Here is an 18740-nt window from a genome sequence, read left to right as displayed (position 1 = left end):
GTCTAGAGAGAATGTAGCAGGCCTTCAAATTTCGAGAAGAAAGTTAGAAACTAACAAGAAATCCAGAGAAAGGAAAACTATCCTACCTGGAAAGGGTGAGGAGTCAGACTGGTCTGAGATGGCTCCGAAACTCTGTGTGCATGGAGGTTGTCAGGACAAGTTAGAATTTTGAGGTTTTTTATGACATCACAGTGACCATGTCCCGGTCGTTTTCTAACTTTCTCTTCTAACTTTGAAAGGTCTATTACATTCTCTCTACACACCGGTATCTTTCCTTTAAGATTATTCTTGGTTTTATCTCTTATCTTTTGTGGATATGGCCAAATGGGTGGACTTTCCCCGGAGACAGTCCTGGAGGCCATCCCAAGTTGAAGTTGCCCATTCAATTGCCTGATGCACAATGATCATGTGATCTCCCGGCAGTCTGACAATTCCACCTTGGCAAGTCACATGCTTTCGTTCCTTCATCATTTGGGGAAGTGTACCTGATGCGTTCACAGATTGTAATATTCTCTAGGTTCTCTTTCTGGTGTGTATTGATAAGGTCTCCTCACCATTTCTACTTGTTTATGTTCTCTGTGCCCATCAGACCGTGTAATCTGGATTTCCTAATGCTTGTAATATGGTCTACACCCGTGATGCTAACCTTTGAAACCCGGTCAGCTCAAGCGGAACATGTGCACTTACCCGCTACACCACAGGGCTGGCCCTGAATTGGACTTTTGGACCAAACTTTGGCCTGAACTTCGGAATATGTTGGCCTGCTTCGATCATTTGTGAAGGGAATCAGTAGTAACATCATGCACGGTAACATTTTCCTTTGGGTCATGAGTTTGGCTCGGACAATGTTCTCTTGCTAGTATTCCTCTTCATCTCTTTGCAAAGGTCTACCTTTCAGTAGCATCATTAAGCATTTGGAGGTGATTGCCAATCCTTGGAAGTTCATCTTCTCTTATCTGTTTCAGCCTCCAAAGCTTTAGGCCGTAAATCTGCACCCCTCTTTGGAGTTTTGATTTTATGTGAATTGATTGTCATAACCCTACATTGTAAGATCCTATAGCTTTCAGATCTACATCCGCATAGATTTAGACTTCTGTGTAAGTTACATCATCTTCACCACCGTAAGCCTAATTACAGGCCCTCACCACACACTTGTGCCTAATCGGCTCTTTCTCCCTCCGGTGGCTGCCCCCATTTCCCTCTGGGAACTACCAATCCTATGTCACGTGCTACCTGTTTGTTGGTCCATTTTTCCTCTTCTCGTTATGCATGAGATCCTGTGGTATTTGACCTTTCCCCAGGGCTTTTTTCAGTTCCCCTAATACCCTCAGGAGCCTTTCTGGTGTTCACAAATGGCTGCACTGCCTCCGTTCCTACAACTGAGTGTTATGCCATTGTGTGTCTATAGCCCATCTTCCTTCTTCTTTCGTCACATTATGGGGACCAGGGCGGCCTCGAAGTCTTGGATATCGGGAGTAAGGCTGTGGTGAGCACAGTGGTGCACGGATCTCTATGCGTTAGTGTTTCCAAGTTCTTTGGATAAATATGCTGCCAAGGACTACCTGGATCTTATGGTAGATGGAGTCTGACATTTCTGAGGCTGTTCCACACAGCTTTGCATAGTGGCTGCACCGGTTTACACTCCCACCATCAGTGCAGGAGGCTTCTCTTCTCTCCACCTCCTCTCCGAAACCTGTGGTTTCCTGTCTTCCTCCGTATAGCCCTCTGACCACTGTGAGCTGCTGTCTCATTGCCGTTCGGATTCACATTGACCAGAGACTTAATGATAATGAGCATGTTTTCATATAGCCTGTTGGCCATATTTCTATCTTCCTGGGAGAAATGTCTGTTTCCATCTTTTTAACAGGTTGTATTGGGCTCGTTGTTTTTTTTCCTGTGGAGACGTATGACTTCATTGGATCTTTTGGCTATTCACCTCTTCTCCGATGTGTGGTTTGCAAACATCCTGTCGCAGTTGTGCTGTCTTTGCATTGAGCCGATGGTGTCGTTGGCTGGGCAGAAGGTTCTGCGTTGGATGGAGTCCTGCTTGTTTCTTGTTTCCTTTCTTGCCATTGCTCAGCCACACATGCTTCTTCAAAACAGGCAGCCAAGCCAGATGGCAAAGAGCAAGCTGCCTGCGTTTTCTCCTCGTAGTGTCACGGTATCAAGTCTTCCATTCAAGGCCTGAATCCATTTCGAGGTGGTGTATGTGCCTGGTGTAACATCATGGTCTACTCTCATTGTGTTACATGCGGCTGTGCAGTCTACCAAGCACCGTTTCTTGTCGATACTCTACTTTCTCTGCTGTCACCTCTTGGCTCCCTGGTCGTAAATGGGCTGTCCATGGATGTGTGAGTTGACCTCTGGGGCCTCGATTCTGTTGCATGAGTCTGTGTGCCTATTTTGGGGTCCAGGCTGTGCTGTTTTGGGACCTAGCTCTTTGTTCTATATGTGGCATTCAGAAAGGGTGATAATTGCTGCTTTGTTCGTTTTCCTGAGGATTCCTGTGTCTATTCAGGGTCCTTTGTTGCTGGATAGAAACTTTAGGATTCTCTCTCCTATTTGTGTGGGAAAGATTGCTGCAACTTTGCCTGGGACTGCATGGAATCCAGACATTGCTTTGTCGTCAAAAATAATCCATAACCAATCTATAATTGAAACTTAGGGTAAGCTTACTCTGAGCTTAAATCTGAGGATTATAACCCGGGTCCTTTCTTCCCAAAGGAAGAAAGGGCATCAAAGAAGTGGGGTGCACAGACTGGTTATATGCTCCCAGAGAGGATGTTTCACATAGGATTGAAATGTCCCATTTACAATAGTCACGAGACTGCTCTGTTGGCACAGTGATTGATGGAAATAGCAGGTAGGTCTTCTGTCTCAGTGAACACAGCACGGTGGCGGTCTGTTGTCTCCAGCTGACTGGTCACAGGTGGGCTGGGTGGTCAAAGGTGAGTGCAGCAATGTGCTCATAGCCTAGGACAAAATGCTTATCCCTAAGGAAATGTTAATGTTGGGGGACGTCGCACCTTTATCTCAAGGGCCATAGGAAATGTCTAAGCAGATATGCAATGCGTGCTAAATAGCCATAGTCAGGCCCTTTTGGAAAAAACAAAATCAGGCCGAATTAGGTCTATACCAAATGGCTTCCTCATATACTCCAATATGTCTTATTGCTTCCCATTTTTATTTGTCAGCTTTATGCCGTATGGACGTTTCAAGTGTGTCCATTGTTGCATTCGAAGGGCACGGAATAGCCTTGCGTTTCCTTGTGACTTGTGGAATTTCTTTCCCCAAAACTTTGCTAGTTTTTGGTTTCCATCGCTTCCTCCTGTTTGGCAAAGCTTATTCGTAGGTATAATTTTCTTCTCACTGGCATGGGTCTTTTTTATTTTGAGGTTCAGCTTTTCTATTCTTTGCAACTTTTAATTGGTTTTGTTTTGGCAGAAGTTTATGGCTGTGCTCAAATCTGCTGGCCATGCTGTTGTATTCTCTGAGGAAGAGTGGTGCTCTCTAAAGTCGCTTCCCATCTGCCTCTACACTAGGTCACACGCCTGGCACAGAATGGCTGGACGATCATTGAGGAGGCTGACCCCCAGGATTCCACGTGGCTGACCCTGTGCTACTGACCCAAAAGAAGTGGACTCCACACTGCCCCACTGGCCAGCCCCTTTCATGTTCCATTGGCAACCTGCAAGTGAGTGGAATGGGACTTGAATATGCTACTTGAGCCCAAATCTGGCCGGGTGTAGATGAGCCCAGCCTGTTTATCTGGCACACTGTGATGTCGGAGGATTTGTCAGAATCGTGTCTCCTCTGTCCAGTCTAGCTTCGTGGACACAGGCTTCAGAGCCTGCGGGAAGCAGTCTCATAACTCACCCTTCCCAGTTAGACCAGGTTTGACCTTCGCTGTAATTTTTGGGGTTGTGAGTTTCTCAGACTTTCCAGCGTTCAAGCAGAATCTGTCTAAAGACTGATGTCGATCACTGTGGATTATTCACATGTGATTTCTGTTGGCCTTCCATTTGACAGGACCTTATTTTCTTTTCCATCATCCAATCGTCATGGTCTTTCTGAGGTATCTCCCTTTGGTATGCTTATCAGTGCGTTCTCCTTCATTCCAAGTTATGAATTTTGCATTTCTTTAATCACCTTAGGTTCTGTAGGCTGAGGTGTGAGTCCTTTCATGATTGTTGGGTGTTGTCTTGGAATTTTTATAGGTCACTTGTAGGAATCTTTGCTATCCTGGTCGAGTTGACACTGAGCCCTGAGAACTCGTGGTCGTCTTGGCTGGTTTGCCATTCTGAGATCAGAAACTCCAGATTCGTGGGGGTCCTGGCAACCACCTTCACGGACATTATGTTTCTGAGACAAGTTAGCAAAATCTGATGAACTCCTCTCTCCAGGTAACAGATTTTTCTGTCTCTTTTCTGGATTTGGGAAATTTCGAACTTAACCCCTGATCCTTGGGTGCTCCACCAGATTAGGTCTAGATACTGGCTTACTTTATTTCCACAGGGTTTTCTATTGGTTTGACTTACATCCTCAGCTCTGGCATGTGTAGTTTTCTTTAAATATAATGGTAGTGTTCTAATTTTCAGCCAACCCCCTTCCATATGGTGTCAAAACACAGAGTCAGTACTCCTTCTACGGCAAGAGATAATGGGAGAGAATTTCATTGGAGTCCAACTGAGCACGCTAGCCTGGGGGGGCAGCCTTCACACAGGAATGAAGCCCTCTGGAAAAGGGTGCTTTCCAGCACACTTCCAGTGTCCTTCCAAACCAGCAGAAATACTCAAAGAATGACAGGTGTGCATTTCTTCAAGGCTTCAAAGAGATGTCTTGGGACACATTAGCATGTACCCAGTGGGCCCCCATGACTCCAGAGCTGTGGAAAAGGAGACTTCTCTTCAAAGGATGCTAGGGGCGTAGGACGGAGGCTTCTATTCTTCTCTTCAATGTCCTCAAGAGATCATTCTTGACTTTGGATTATGAGTAAGGCAGAAGGCCAACGTAGGACTGAAAGGCGCCAAGTCCAGCCTCTTGTTTCAAATCAAGTTTCAAGGTTGAATCAGCACGGCCTCCCCATCTACTCCAGTAGATGACAATGTTCTCCTCTCAGCGCTTGTCCCTCTATTAGCGCTTCTTCCAAGTGATTCCTTTCTTATCCCTTGAATCAGCATCTCTTTGATCTCTTCAAGTTTCTGTGCCTGGTTCCTGTTGGGAAAAGCTGTTTTTTCGGTATCTCTCACTTCACTTTCACAGCCTAGGCAAATACTCGCCCTGGAAACATGCGGCCATCTTTGGTGGCATGTTCACCGTGATGTCATAAACACCCTCGGATTTTTCTAATTTATCCTGACAACGTCCATGCACACAGTGTTTGAGAGCCATCTCATACCAGTCTGAAGCCTCCATCATTCCAGGTAGGATAGTTCTCCTTGTTCTGCATTTCTTATCAGTTTCTAAGATTCTCCTCGAACATTGAAAGGTCTACTACCTTCCCTCCAGAGACCGTTTTCTTTCCTTTAAGATTATGCTGGGTTTTACCTCTTAACTTTTGTGGATATGGCCAAATGGGTGGATTTTCCACAGCGAAAGTCCTGGAGTCCCTCCCAAGTTGAATTTGCCCAGGCAATCCTATGACTCGTGTGATCACCTGGCAGTCTGACAATTCCACCTTGTCGGGTCACATGTCTTCCTTCCTTCATCATTTGGGGACGTGTACCTGATACGTTCATAGATTGTAATATTCTCATGGTTCCTTTTCTGGTGTGTATTGATAAGTTCTCCTCACAATTTCTACTTCTTTATGATCTCTGTGCCAACCATACCTTGAAATCTGGATTTCCCATTGCTATTAATCTGATCCCCACCCGTGATGCTAGGCAGTGCTGCCCGGGCCGCTCAAGAGGAATGTGGGCACTTACTTGCTACACCACAGCGCCAGCCCTGAATTGGACTTTTGGAGCAATCTTTCGCTGAACTTGGGAAGAAGCTGGCCTTTTTCGATCATTCCTGAAGGTAATTAATAGTGACCTCATAGAGGGTAACATTTTCCCTTGGTTCATGAGTTTAGCACGGAACACATTCTCTTTGTAGTATTCATCTTAATCTATTTGCAATGGTCGACCATTCTGTAGCATCATTAAGCATTTTGAGGAGCTTCACAACCCTTAGAAGTTCATCTCTCTAATCTCTTTCAGCATCAAAAGCTTTATGCCGCAAATATGCACGCCTTTTAGGATTTTTTCTTTCCCTCTGGGAACCACAAATCCAAAGGGAAGGCCGGTATCCAAAGCTAGAAAGCTCAGTTTGGCAACAATGAAATTCTCTCCCCCATCCCTCGCCATAGAAGAGTATTGCTTATGTGCTTTGACACCATATGTGAGGAAGTTGTCTGAAAATTAGAACATTACACTTATATTAAACAAAAAATAAATATGACAGAGATGACGATGTAAGTCGAACAACTAACGAATCCTACAGAAATAAAGTAAACCAGCATCCAGACGTAGTCTACTGAAATGATCAAGGATCCAGGATCCACTTCGAGCGTCCCCAAATTCAGAAAAGAGACATAAAAATATCTTACCTGGAGACAGGAATTCATCAGATTTCTCTAATTTGTCTCGGAAACATTATGTTCATATGGTGGTTGCCAGGACAACCTAGAATTTGGAGATTCTGATCTCAGAATGTCAAACCAACCAAGATGACCTCGTGTTCTCAGTGCTCCATTGGACCTAGGCTAGGATAGCAAAGATTCCTTTAAGTGAACCATTGAAATTCAAAGACAATACCCCAAAATCACGAAAGCACTCACACGTCGGCCTAGAGAACATATGGTGACTAAAGAAATACAAAATTAATAACTTGAATGAAGGAGAACGGACTGATAAGCATATCTATGGGAGACAGCTGAGAAAGACTATGACAATTGATGTGGATTAAGGCTGCCCCAGCTCGAAAAGCCCAAGGTTATCTGGTGTACATGCAGAACTATATGACCCGGTGAATTTCTGTTGGTATGAATTAGAGGTGCCCCAGTGAGAGAAGCCCAGGTCATGCTCACCTACATGTCTATCTATATGGCCAGATTAGTATCTAATATTATATGACCACACAATAACCAGACCCCATCTGAACTGAAATCATTTAATGACGTTTACATCATATTTTCTTTTTCCAGTAAAAATAAGTCATGTACCCATGACTCATAAAATTAGCCCTTACCCTCAACTCAGGGCAGCAACAGGAGCTCTGAATGCCCATGGGTCCTTTCCGGCTTCAACAGCAGCAGCAGCTCTTCGCTGCCCATGGGTCCTGTCCCCATGCATGCAGCTCTACACTGCCCATAGATCCTGTCCCCATGCAGCAACTCTTTACTGCCCATGGGTCCTGTCCCCATGTTATCCTGTAACGTTCACTAAATAAAAGTGCACCACTACCAGACGTTGAGAGTCCAAGAAATCTTTCAACATTTCAGCTCGCTGAGCCTGCATCATATCTTGTGTCCTGTATGGGGAACTTGCTTCGTCAGTTTTTGAGCTCGACTTCTGGTAAGTGCCCCTTTCTTCCTGGTGCCTCTCTCTTTTTCGAGGATGGATCTAAACTCACTTGTCCATCAGGAACTTTCTTGGTTAGCTCTATGAATCGATGTTTGTTGCCCATGGCTACTCTATGGGACAAATCATGGCATTCAGCTTGAAGAGAATCAGTAGCTTAAGCCTCAGGGTGACGTAGCATGAATTAATCCATTCCTTCCTGAGTCTATCTCTAATATATAAATATTACCTGGGCATGCATAGGCCACTTAAGTCATTAGGATGGTTGGCAATCTGCAAGACTCCGTTGGAAGGTTTCTTCTCCTAAGGCTGGATTGGGATACCTCCCATGGCACCTGACCATGCTCTGAACTGTGCAAATGTCCCAATCGGGAATCGAGTTCAAGGAAACTACCAAAGTCTAACCTTTGCTTGAGTATGGGAAACCCTTCTTCAGAGAATGACTCCAACACGCAATTGGGTAGAATGTCCCTCAGAGCGGCGGAAAATTCCTCACACTTTTTCTCCATTATGTTCTCTCTTAAACTTCTCCTTTTGTCTCGGGGACCATTCACCAGGCACCTATTACTGCCAGGCAGAATAGGAAAGATGTTCACCAGGCACCTGTTACTGCCAGGCATCTGAGGGAAGGTATACAAGGGATGCAATGCTGGCAGACACCCCCGTCACCCCTTGCTATAGGAACCCCACAGTAGGAACAACAGGTGGGATGCTTCCCTAGGTTCAGGGGCGATTTTCAAGGTAATGGACGTGTCTCTTTCATCTTTGTTAGAGATACAATGGCCATTTTCGTCTCCTTTTGAGCTTTGCAACTGGGAAACAAAGAAATCTTTCAAGAGTCAAGTCCTCCAACACTGGGAGCCCCAACTTTGGCTTTCTGGGCCTGATCACCCTGGCGACCCCAAGTAGGGTGCCCTTTGTTGGCGGTTGACTCATTGAGTATTTTAGTCACCTACTGAGTTGGCTATGAGGGTAGGAAATCTGTGATTTTTTCTGTCAATAGTCATGCTACTGTAGTGTGCCACAGCACGGGAACTGTGGTGTGACTGTTATCTTGAGAACCCTCTGAGCGGCCATGAGGGTGAGGTCTGGTGTCTTCTTTTCCTTTCTTTGTTTTGGTCATCATCTCCTCTGTTGTCACCAAGTCGAGGTTAAGATCATGCTGGACATGATCAGAACCTGCACCTTCTGTGAAATCGAAAAACTTGAAAACATTTTTCAAGGGACTTAACTCTCAACCCGGGTACTTGGAACCCCGGCCCCCAGTCAGTTCCAGGCCTTTTTAGGAACTCATAAAACCCATAAAATTGAATACAACTCCACCCTTCTCCACTCCACTGTCAGTCGCACACTGGCTTTACTGTCATGGGGAATGCCATAAGCATCCCCAGAGACTCACCACTCAGGGTCATTCTAACTAATTAGAAACACTTTCAATTGTATGGGTTATGGCACAGAAACTGCAGCTGGGAGAAAGTTTGTGAGGTTTCTCTGTGCATTCTTTATGGTGCAGTTGGACAGGTAGATCAACCTAGAACGTCCTTCAAGTTACAGTCCAGTTTCTGAGAAATCAAGAGCAATCGTCCTTAGAAAATCCTTGCAAGACTGGAAAGACAGTTCTAGAGGCAGCTCAGTTTCGAACTAGTTCCTTTATCATGAAAAGAATTATCATCCCCCCTCTCCAGGAACTACTACCTAGCCCATCACTCACAGTTAAGACTGAAAAAAAGAAAGGAGGGGAAAGGATAAATGGCCATAAGTGTGTCATTGCAAAAAGTATAGCATCTAGAGAGTCTTCTCCATAAGCATTAGTAAAAAGTCTCAAAACAAAGTTTGGATTCATAACTGGTGAGCTTTATATTATTGTACCTGATTCACGGGAGTAGCTTTTAAAACGATAGTTGTACAGTCTCTGTGTATGTGTGTCTATGTGTACGTTATACATGTGATATTTTTACCCCTGGATGGTATGGCCAAAATAAAGATCTCTGTTTAGTTGGCTTAAAGTAAGTGCTTTCATAAATTCTAAATGTAGTAGAAATTAACTCAGTGCCTTTCAAAGTTAACATCATGTGAATTAACCTTTGGTAAATGAAAGCTTCTTTAAGTTTGTTGGTTTGATTGAAAATAGTTTTGTTGTCAGAGTTGTCAGTATTTGCATAGGATGCAGGCATTCAGCCTCGGTTTACTAGTCATATAAGTTCACGTTGTCTGCTAAATTTGTCAGCAAAATAATATATTCAAATGATGACCAGTTTTGTCTAATGCCTCATGAGGTTTCCGTAGGTAATCTGAACATAGTTGTTGGAAACAAATGGTTTAAATACATAAAACTCATAAAAGTGAATACAATAACATTTATGGTCTCTATACTTGGGGGAAAAAACCAGCTTCAAATTCTTTTGGTAACAATCTTGGATTTTGCCAAGTAAAGTTAAATAATAAATAACTGAATATCTGGATGATTTTTGGATAGGATGAAACACTGAATCATTATTAATAAACATATCTAAGTTATCTACTTTTGGCTTCTTATGGAAGAAGCTAAAAGCGTGTGGGTGTATTAAAAAGCATGCCTTGTGTTTTGTTGTAAAGCGGCGTGTTTCTAAACTTAGGAAGTGTTTAGAATGCTGATATAAAAGACAATCCATAATTGTTCACCTTTTTAGTGTTTACTAGGTCTGTTAAGGGTTAAAATTGTAATTATCTTATGGAATTAAACCTAGTGGAAATTACTAAGGAAAAGAGCTTTGTATTCAAGGTGGTTAAAATGGATGTTTTCAGTAAAAAGGGTATAAATAATGGAAATATTTTTGTTTGATGGGTTAAGAAAGATAAATTTGTCATGAAGTACTAGAAAGTTAAAAACAAAGACTTTGGGTCAAATTCTGAAAACAAAAAAGAAAGTTGTAGAAGGTTTGTGAAGGATAAATTCTGAACGGAATTTTATGCCTGGTCAAGTAGAATAAAGTAAGTTCAATTAAGTGCATGAGTTTGAATGTTCAAAATAAGTAGGTGCAGAAATTCAAGTTTGGTTTTCTCTAAAAGGATACATTTTCTTGAACTTTTGTTCTGCTCTTTGTAAAGAGGTCATAAAAGCTATTCCTTTGAGTAAGTCTACCTAAGAGACAAATCTGTTTTGTGAAAGTAATGACTGTGGTCCCTCTTAAGATTTTTGACTCTGTTATAACTTTGAATAGATACCCGAGCATTCCTTCACAGTGAGTGTTGCTTTCTATTTTAACAAGCATTTGAAAAGCTTTTGATATGTTTTGAGAAGATTCTCCCTCAAAAATATTCAAATGCTGACTGAAGGTTTCCTTTTGACCTGGTAGGCAGAAGAAAAATTACTCTGAGGATTTTTAGAGGGCCCCTGAGACTTCTTGAAGACATTTGCTCTCTCTTCCTAATAAGAAGGAAGATATTAAACTAATTAGGCTTACTTGGTCTATTAAATTACATGGTAAACATTGTGAAATAAGTGATGATAGACTTCCTTAGGTGGTATAAGATGGGTAAATGTTATTAATATAGGTGTGTTAACATTATATAGCATTCCTAAGAGTCTGATCTTTCCTGGTTAACAGTCATAAGTCCAATTATTATCAGCAAAGGTTATATGTCACAAAAGTAGCCAAGTTTCTTTGTCAATTGCCCTTTTGAGTCCTTTGTCCATTTCCAGGTAGTTGTTGTTTTACTCTGATGCTTTTTTCTTTTGCAAATATGCTTCATCTTCCGAGAAATTCCAGGAAAGGTTTCTGACACAAAGGTTCTAAATGACAGGTTTCTGATAAACTTTCAGATTGTAAAACTGAACGGAGTAAGAAATTACAGAATTCTAACAGAAACTAAGCTCATCGATCTGCTAACAGAAAACTCAGCTCAAGAATTGATTATACAGGACTGTGTGAAATGATGAAGATGGTTGTAATTTTTTAGATCTTCTGTTTGAAATATTGTTGAGTTTTGATGTGCTGTTTTGTTTACTCGTAATGAAGGAAAGCTTATTCTCTTTTCCCTTATGCTAACAATGACTTACAGCCATTTGGTGAAATTATACCTTCGTGAGAAAAACTGAATCATTTATCTTTTTCTCCCTACGTTATCCCTAAGGAATTTGGAAACCCTTTGTCACTGAGTATGGTTATTTATTGGCAATATTTGCATAAGTTCCATAAGAATCTGTTCTCCTTATAACAGGCCTCATTGGTTATACTACCAAGGCTTTGACTGGAATGTCATATTTGAAACATACAGGCTCAGATATGACAAGACAGCATTTCAGGAACAAAGATTGGACTTTCTGGAATACAGTCCCTAGGAAACATGGGCCTGGTACCTTGTTTACAGAGATTCTGGCAATCTTGCCCGGTCACTAAGGAAGCTTGCTTATCTGCCAGGTGCAGGGAACCTCCGAATATTTTGGTGGACCTCAAAGAGAACTCAACTCACATCTGTAGGTACTGCAGGCCAAATCTGATGGCAAGTCCTTGGCTTGGCTTTTCTGGCATCTAGAGGCCTTCACAGATCAATGTGAGATTACTCTCCCTGCGGCAGCCCCCATTCATACTATAAAAATATCCACCAGGTCATGTAGTTTGGCATATAGGCCAGGTCACCTTGGGCTTCTCTAGCTTGGGCAGCATTAATCCACATCATAAACCACCCCTGAACCCATTATGACCGGAAATCTTTGGGGATATGAATGATGGTCAGTCTTCTGTAACTACTTCTGGCTGTACAAGGTCGTACAGCTGCCCCAAAATGGGGCCATAGGTACAGGTAGGAAGTTCAGTGGACCAGAAGTCTTCACCAGTGGAGTTCAAGGGTGACAAGTTGTACAGAGCCTCTGGAGACGAGAGAATCCTTTGACGAGAGGTGGTCCAGGAGGTGAAACATTTTTGACATGCTAAAGAGAAACAATGAAAGAGACAACAAATTATAATAAGAAATACAAGCAGTATGTTTAACCCAATGAATAAGATTTTGAAGTACTGCAGAAACCTGGTCCTGACTAGGAGTTCAACCAGTCGTTTACAGTTAGGGTTGATAAGACATGGATTTAATTTGGTGGTTGGGATAGGAAGCCAGAAATATTTTGATGGTAGTCAGGAATATAGACACAACATTGTTTTTATAATGACACTGATGCCCCCTTCTGCTACTGTCAAGACATCCAGTGCCATTTGGATTTGGAGGACTGCCTTACACACTTGGGATACTTCTAAATTGAGCAGCGAAAGGCTATGTTGTGTATAATTTAATGCCTTCATAGTAAATTTGTTTAGGACTTCCATGTGCAAGACGATATTTTAGATTCCTAATTGGGGAAGGAAAATTGCAGAAAGATGGTCATACCAGTGGAAGACAGAGTGGGTCCAGTGCTGTTGCAGGTTGGGTAACTTAGCAGGAGGAGATATAGTAAATATAGTTCTGCCTTGCATCCAGACAAAGCCTAGGGTGCATCATCCAATCAATCCAGGTGGCAGCCAAGGTAATAAATTGGAGCCACATATCCACTGAGCACCGTTAGTGGCTAACCAATTCATTCTGGGCCATCTATCCCAGTCAGTCCCAAACTAACCTGTATTTTTTTTAAGGCTATGACATAAGAACACATATAAAAGGGATTTTTTCCCAAGGTCAGCTGCTATTAGGCCATGTATCACAGGTGTGGTTGGTTTGTTCCCAACAGAGAGCGGCCTTTTACTGAGTTGCCCACTAGTAGGAGTGAACCAAATATACTCATCCCAAATTAGATATGGTCCATCCTGTGTGTATCGATAAGTTGGGGACTTTACTGTTGGAACATGTTTTGTTTGATACACCTGTGACAAGGCAAATCTAGTTAGTATTTGGACAGTAGTATTGAAGGAAAATGTTTGATTGTGGCCAGGGAACTCCGCGGTGTCAGAGATAGATGGCCACAAGGAGACATTACGATTAGTAATAGATGAATCTTGCGGAAGAAAAGAGCTAGAATCTAGTATCCATGAATGGCGACTGTAGCTTCTACAGAAGCGTAATTTTTTGCTCTCTTAAATCATCCTCATTTTTACAAAAGATAGCCAAATTATGATTAACACGTTTGCAAATAAAGTGTAGTTTCAATACAACTTGCTCCAATTATTTACATAAGAGCAGAAAGAATCGGAATTGCTTATACAGGTTTTTTAAAATCTGCTTTGCTGGAATTTTTTCTGAGGAGTCGCAGATTGAACTGTGAAGGCCTCTAGAGGCCAGAAAAGCCAAGCCAAGGACTTGCCATCAGATTTGGCCTGAAGTACCTACAGATTTCAGTGGCATTCTCTTTGAGGTCACCCAAAATATTCGGAGGTTCCCTGCGCCTGCCAGATAAGCAAGATTCCTTAGTGAACGGGCAAGATTGCCAGAATCTCTGTAAACAAGATACCAGGCCCATGTTTCCAAGTGGCTGTATTCCAGAAAGTCCAATCTTTGTTCCTGAAATGCTGTCTTGTCGTATCTGAGCCTGTATGTTTCAAATATGACATTCCAGTCAAAGACTTGGTAATATAACCAATGTGTCCTGTTATAAGGAGAACAGATTCTTATGGAGCTTATACAAATATTGCCACGAAATGACCATAGTCAGTAACAAAGGGTTTGACAATTCCTTAGGGATAAGGTAGGGAGAAAAAGGTAAATGTTTCAGTTTTGCTCATGAAGGTATAATTTCACCAAATGGCTGTAAGTCATAGTTAGCATAAGAGAAAAGAGAAAAAGCTTTCCTTCATTACGAGAAAACAAAACAACACATCAAAACTCAAAAATATTTCAAATAGAAGTCCTAAAAAATTACAATCATCCTTATCAGTTCACACAGCCTTGCATAATCAGTTCTTGGGCTGGATCTTCTGTTACTAGATTGATGAACTTCGTTTCTGTTAGAATTCTGTAATTTCTTACTCCGTTCAGTTTTACAATCTGAAAGTTTATCAGAAGCCTGTCGTTTAGAACCTTTGTGTCAGAACCCTTTCGTGGAATTTCTCAGAAGATGAAGCATATTTGCAAAAGAAAAAAGCATCAGAGTAAAACAGCAACTACCTGGAAATGGACAAAGGACTCAAAAGGGCAATTGACAAAGAAACTTGGCTACTTCTGTGACATATTAAACTTCCAGATAATAAGTGGACTTATGACTGATAACGAGGAGAGATCAGAATTTTAGGAATGCTATATAATTTTAAGACATCTATATTAATAACATTTACCCATCTAATAACACCTAAGAAAGTCCATCATTACTTATTTTACAATGATTCCCGTGCAATGTAATAGACCAAATAAGTCTAATTAGTTTAGTATTTTCCTCCTTTTGGAAGAGAGAGCAAATGTCTTTGAGAAGTCTCAAGGGCCCTCTGAAAAGCCTCAGATTAATTTTTCTTTTGTCTACCAGGTCAAAAGACAGCCTTCATTTAGGATTTGAATATTTTTGAGGGAGAATCTTGTCAAAACATATCAAAAGCTTTTCAAATGCTTGTTCAAATGTGAAACAACACTCACTGTGAAATATGCTCAGGTATCTATTCAAAGTGATAACAGAAAGAGTCAATAATCTTAAGAGTGACCTAAGTCATTATATTCACAAAAGAGGTTTGTCTCTTAGGTAGACTCACTCAAAGGAATAGCTTTTATAACCTCTTTATCAAGAGCAGATCAAAAGTTCAAGAAAATGTATCCTTTTAGAGAAAACCAAACTTGAATTTCTGCACCTACTTATTATTAACATTCAAACTCATTCACTTAATTGAACTTACTTTAGTCTTCTTGACCAGGCATAAAACTCCTTTCAGATTTTCTTCTTCACAAACCTTCTAAAACTTTCTTTTATGTTTTCAGAATTTCTCCCAAAGTCTTTGTTTTTTTCTTTCTAGTACATCAGGACGAATTTATCTTCCTTAACCAATCAAAAAAAATATTTCCATTATTTATACCTTTTTTACTGAAAACGTACATTTTAACTTCCTTGAATACAGAGCTCTTTTTGTTAGTAATTTCCTGTAGCTTTAATTACGTAGGTTAATTAGAACTTTTAACCCTTAGCAGACCTACTAAACACTAAAAAGGAAAACAATTATGAATTGTCTTTTATATCAGTATTCTGAACACTTCATAAATTTAGAAACACGCCACTTTACAAAAAAACACAAGGCATGGTTTTTAATACACCCACACGCTTTTAGCCTCTTCAAGAAGAAGCCAAAAGTAGATAACTTAGATGTGTTTATTAATAATGTTTCAGTGTTTCGTCCTATCCAGAAACGACCCAGATATTCAGATTTTTATCATTTAACTTAACTTGGCAAAATCAAGATGGTTACGAAAAAGCATTTCGAAGCTGTTTTTCTTTCCCAAACTATACAGACCATAAAAGTTTTTGTACTCACTTTAATGAGTATTATCTATTTAAACCATTTGTTTCCATCAATTATGTTCAGATTACCTACTGAAACCTCATGAGGCCTTAGACAAAACTGGTCATCATTTAAAGCTATTACTTTGCTGACAAATTTAGCAGACAACGTGAACTTATATGACTAGTAAACCCAGGCTGAAGGCCTGCATCCCTATGCAAATACCGACATCCCTGACAAGACTATTTTCAATCAGACCAACAAACTTAAACAGTCTTTCATTTACCAAAGGTTAATTCACATGACATTAACTTTGAAAGGCACTGAGTTAATTTCTACTGCATTTAGCATTTATGTAAACACTTACTATAAGCCAACTAAACAGAGATCTTAATTTTGGTCATACCACCCAAGGCTGAAAATATCACATGCATAACCTACACATAGACATGCATACACAGAGACTGTACAACTATTGTTTTAAAAGCTACTGCCGTGAATCAGGTACAATAATATAAAGCTCACCAGTTATGAAGGTAAACTTTGTTTTGAGCCTTTTTACTAATACTTATGGAGAAGACCCTCGAGATGCTAGACTCTTTCAATGGCACCCTTATGGCCATTTCTCCTTTTCCCTCCTTTCTTTTTGTCAGTCTTAAGAGTGAGTGATGGGCTAGATAGTAGTTCCTGGAGAGGGGGGATGATAATTCTTTTCATGATAAAGGAACTAGATGGAATCTGAACTGCCTCTAGTGCTGTCTTTCCAGTCTTGCAAGGATTTTCTAAGGACAGTTGCTCTTGATTTCTCAGAAACTGGACTGTAACTTGAAGGACGTTCTAGGTTGATCTACCTGTCCAACTGCACCATAAAGGCACAGAGAAACCTCGCAAATTTTCTCCCAGCTGGAGTCTCTGGGGCATAACCCATACAATTGAAAGTGCTTCTAATTAGTTGGAATGACCCTGAGTCGTGAGTCTCTGAGAATGCTTATGCCATTCCCCATGGCAGTAAAGCCAGTGTGCGACTGGCTGTGGACTGGAGAAGGGTGCAGTGGCTACAAACACCTGGAACTGGCTGGAGGCCAGGGCTCCCAGTACCCGGGTTGAGAGTTAAGGTCCTTGCAAAATATTTTCAAGTTGTTCGATTTTACAGAAGGTCCATGTTCTGGTCAGGTCCAGCCAGAACTTAAGCTCGACTTGGTGACAACAGATGACATGATGAGAAAAATAGAGAAAGGAAAAGAAGACACCAGACCTCACCCTCATGGTTGCTCTCAGAGGGTTCTCAAGATAAGAGTCACACAACAGTTCCTGTGCTGTGGCACACTACCTTGGCATGGCAGTTCTCAGAATAAATCACAGGTCTCCTACCCTCATAGCCAACTCAGTAGGTGACGAAACTACTCAATGAGTCAACCGCCAAGAGAGGGCCCCCTCTTAGGGCCGCTGGGGTTATCAGACCCAGAAAGCCATAGTTGGGGCTCCAGTGGTGGAGGCCTTGATCCTTGCAAGATTCCTTTGTTTCCCCAGTTGCAAAGTTCAAAAGGAGATGAAAATGGCCATTGTAACTCTAATAAAGATGAAAGAGACATGTCGATTACCTTGAAGATCACCCCTGATCCTATGGCAGCATCCTCCATGTGGTTCCTACTGTGGGGTTCCTATAACAAGGGGTGATGGGCGTGGCCCCCAGCATTGCATCCCTTGTGTACCTTCCGTGGTATGCCTGGCAGTAACAGGTGCCTGGTGAACATCTTTCCTATTCTGCCTGGCAGTAATAGGAGCCTGTTGAATGGTCCCCAAGAGAAAAGGAGAAGTTTAAGAGAGAACAGGATGGAGAAAAATAGTGTAGAATTTTCCACTGAGCTGGGGGACATTCTACCCAATTGCATGTTGGAGCCATTCTTTGAAGGAGGGTTTCCCATATGCAACCAAAGGTTAGACTTTGGTACATTCCTTGAACTGTAGTCCCGATTGAGACATTCACACAGTTCAGAGCATGGTGAGGTGCCATGGGAGGTATCCCAATCCAGCCTTAGGAAAAGAAACCTTCCAGGGGAGTCTTGCAGATTGCCGGCCATCCTAAGGACTTAAGTGGCTGACCCGTGCCCACCTAAAATTTGTTTATTAGAGATAGGGTCAGGAAGGAATGGAGTAATTCACTCTACATCGCCCTTAGGCTTAAGGTACTGATTCTCTTCAAGCTGAATGCCATGATTTGCCCCATAGAGTAGCCATGGGCAGCAAACGTGGATTCATACAGCTATCCAAGACAGTTCCTGATGGAGAAGTGAATTGTGATTCATCCTTGAAGCTGATGAGTCGGAAGAAAGATTTCTTGGTCTCTCAAGGCCTGGCAGAGGTGCTCTTTTATTTAGAGAATGGTACAGGATAACATAGGGGCAGGACCCATGGGGAGTAAAGAGTTGCTTCATGGGGACAGGACCTATGGGTCGTGAAGAGCTGCAGGCATGGGAACTGGACGCACGGGCAGTGAATAGCTGCTGCTGCTGCATGGGGAAAGGAGCCATGGGCAGTCAGATGTCCTGCTGCTGCCCTGAGTTGAGGGTAAGGGCAAATTTTATAAGGCATGGGTACGTGACATTTTTACTGGAAAAAGAAAAGATGTTGTAAAAAGCCATTAAATGACTTCAGTACAGATGGAGTCTGGTTATTGTGTGGTCGTATAACACTAGATACGAGTTTGGCCATATAGGCATGTAGGTGAGCATCACCTGGGCTTCTCTCACTGGGGCACCTCTAATTCATACCCAAAAAAATTCACCAGGTCGTATGCTTT

Source organism: Equus asinus, chromosome 1 (assembly GCF_041296235.1).
Source record: "Equus asinus isolate D_3611 breed Donkey chromosome 1, EquAss-T2T_v2, whole genome shotgun sequence".
Classification (NCBI taxonomy): domain Eukaryota; kingdom Metazoa; phylum Chordata; class Mammalia; order Perissodactyla; family Equidae; genus Equus; species Equus asinus.
This window is presented reverse-complemented; position numbering follows the sequence as displayed.